Raw genomic sequence first — 3,364 nt, 5'->3', positions numbered from 1 at the left:
GGTGAGTTCCAGGACAGCCAGGGCTACACAGAGAAACCCTGTCTCGAAAAACCAAACCAAAAAAAAAAAAAAAAAAAGAGTGATCATTGGGAGATTGAGGCAGGTTCTGGGCTACAGAGTGAGATCTTTGTCTAAAAAGGAAGAGAAAGAATGATCACCTCCCAAGAGCCGGGATGACAGGTGTGTGCTCTACGTAACCACCGGATCCTTGGTTATACAGTGAATTTTAAAAATAGTTATTGTGGGGCTGGAGAGATGTCTCAGCAGTTAACAGCACTGACTGCTCTTCTAAAGGGCCTGAGTTCAATTCCCAGCAACCACATGGTGGCTCACAACCATCTGTAATGGGATCTGATGCCCTCTTCTGGTGTGTCTGAAGACAGTGACAGTGTGCTCATATAAATAAAATAAATAAAATTTAAAAAATAGTTATTGTGCATGTACGGCGTGAGGGGTGCATACATGCCACATGGAGATGTCAGAGGACAACTTTCAGGAGCTGGTTTTCCACCCTTCCGGATTTACACAGCAAATGCTTTACACACTAAGCCCTTCCTATAGTGAGTTTGAGGCTAACCTGAGTTACATGAGACCCTGCCTCACACACACATGCGCATACACACACACACACATACATAAACACAGCCATATACCCAACTAAATACAACCATGCATACAGAGAGACAGATACACGCACACTTAACACACAGATCATTCAGACACATAAGCATGCACACACACTCACAGATATACACAAACGCATACACACATATATTCAAACACATGTATACTTATGTACACTCAAAGTTCCATATACGCACTAATATGTATTCATACACAGACACATACACACAGGCACATGCTATGTATACATATGTACATATATACTCAAACACATTTGAATATACAAGCATACAGATACACAGATACAGACATGCATGTACACATGCACGTACACAGGCAGACATGCAAATAAACACAAACACACATAAACACTCATATACCCATGCACACACATACACATCTATAGCATATGTACACACATATACATGCATACACACAGAAAAACAAACACCTATACTTAAACTCACATACAGTTCAATGCATACATGTATATACACTCATACACAGAGCTAGACATCCATATACGTGTATACACTCACGCACACATATGCTGATACACATGTACATATACAAAGACATAGTTAAACACAGAGACATGTATATATTGACATTCATTCACATATATACACCTAAACACAAACATATATACATACAGAGAGACATGCATACACACACACACATACACACACACACACACACACACTGTTTACTCAGTTCCCCTTCTGAGACTCCAGAGTCTCTGCCAGAGTCAACAACATTGGCTTTGATGCCGTCAGTAATGAATGTAAGATGTCGCATGCCCTAGTGACAAGCCAATATCTCACCCGAGATGATGTTCTGAAGACGCTGAGTCTGGAGACCAGAGGTCCTTACGGGAGTTCTAACTTTCCAACTTTCCAGTCTGACCCAAAGTTGCTGGTTCCAGCGACAAGGCCAGGCCGGGACCCCCAACTAGCCCACACGAACACGCCCGTGCTGAGCCCGGGCGCTGCAGCCAGGTGGCTGGCTTCTCAGAGGACTTGCTCTGAATGAGTCATGAGAAGCTTACATCTGCGGCTCTGCTCCACCTGCAGGGGCTCAAGGTCACACAACCCAGTTTAGAACGTGCTAGACAGTCACACTATCCAAAAGTGCCGGAGTTGGGTAGTGGGGTTTGGGGAGATGGGGGCTGCTGTGCTGTTTCCTCTCAGCACAGAAGCCTCGATTGGATTCACGTGTGGTCGAGCCTTAGATCTGGGAAAGTGGTCTGAATGAAGCCTCCCTGCCAAGACAAGGATGGAGCTTGTGCTGCAGTCCCCACCAGTCCCTACACTACATCCCCTTCCCAACCAGGCACTTGGTTCTAGGGAGGTCACGTGACCAGAGGCAAGCCAAATCAGCTTGTTGGGAAGAATTACCTTACGTTCTCATGAAATGATCTGAGGCTACAAACCACAAAATGGAAAGGAAGCCGCAGAGGGGCGGCTTGTTCCCCAGGGTACATGTAGCAATGAGGACAGTTATCTTTGGTTGTCGAAACTGGGATTGGGATCTAAGGGGGGGCACCAAGGATGCTCTGAAGGCCCCTAGTAAGACACCAAGTAAAACAGCTGGTGGGGAGGCTGTGCAGCTCAGTGGGCAGAGTGCTTGCCTGTCAAGCTTGAAATGATGATGGAGAGATGGCTCAGGGGTTACGGATAGGGGGCTGGAGACAGCTCAGGAATGGGGTGCCTCTCTAGCATGTGTAAGTCCCCAGGTTCAACTTGGGAGACAGAGAGATGGAGACAGAGACTGAGCATATGCTCCTTCCATTTTGTAGGTAAACAATCCTCAGGCAAAGAACCTGCCTGCTTTGCCCAAGGTCGCAGAAGCTCACAGCAAGTGCCAAACTGCTGTTTGTTCAGTGACTTCTAAACTAATCTAAAGAAAACTTATTTTGATAGCAAAGCCAACACCCCAAGAAGAGTGCCACCTGCACCTTGACTTTTAAGGGAAACTGACATTAACACTTCTAAAATGGCTGCTTTCGTGACCCTTGTTGACACTTCCAAAATGGCTGCTTTCATGACCCTTGTGATCATAAACAAAGGTTGTACCTATTCCAGGGCGTTTAGGGGTCAAGCTAGAACAAGAACACCCTCTGACTTCCAGATCAATAGGATCCCGCACCCCAACACCCTCATCTCTGTGAGACTCTTGCCCTGAGATTCCCTACCCCACAACAGTCCCAGAACTGTACCTGAATTTCTTCCTTCCTTCCTTTCTTCTTTCCTTCCTTCCTTCCTTCCTTCCTTCCTTCCTTCCTTCCTTCCTCCTTCCTTCCTTCCCTCCCTCTTTCCTTTCTTCTTTCTCTTTTTGAGATAGTGTCTCGTGTAGCCCAGGCTGAAGTTACTGCACAGCTAAAGACAAACAACATATCCTCCTGCCTCTACCTCTGAGAGCGCTGGGATCCCAAGCCTGTGCCACTGGGAACTAATGTTCTGCAGTGCTGGGTAAGCCATCCACTGACTGAGCTACACCTCCAGCCCCTAGCACATGTGATCCATGCATTAGCAGTTAGCTCTGACTCACCAATAGCAATGCATTAAGGGAAGAAATAGAAGCACTTCCCCTAGAAGCCACTTAACCAAGAGCAAGTCCAGATTTGAATTCTCTATGTCATGCTCTCGGAGGCTTCTGTCCCCTGTCTGTCTACTGTGTAAATCTGTGCCTGTGCCTGTGCCTGCCTGGAGGCTGTCTTGTAATCTGTCTGTCCCTGTGT

Source organism: Grammomys surdaster, unplaced genomic scaffold (genome assembly GCF_004785775.1).
Source record: "Grammomys surdaster isolate TR1022 unplaced genomic scaffold, NIH_TR_1.0 125977, whole genome shotgun sequence".
NCBI classification, from domain to species: Eukaryota; Metazoa; Chordata; class Mammalia; order Rodentia; family Muridae; genus Grammomys; species Grammomys surdaster.
This window is presented reverse-complemented; position numbering follows the sequence as displayed.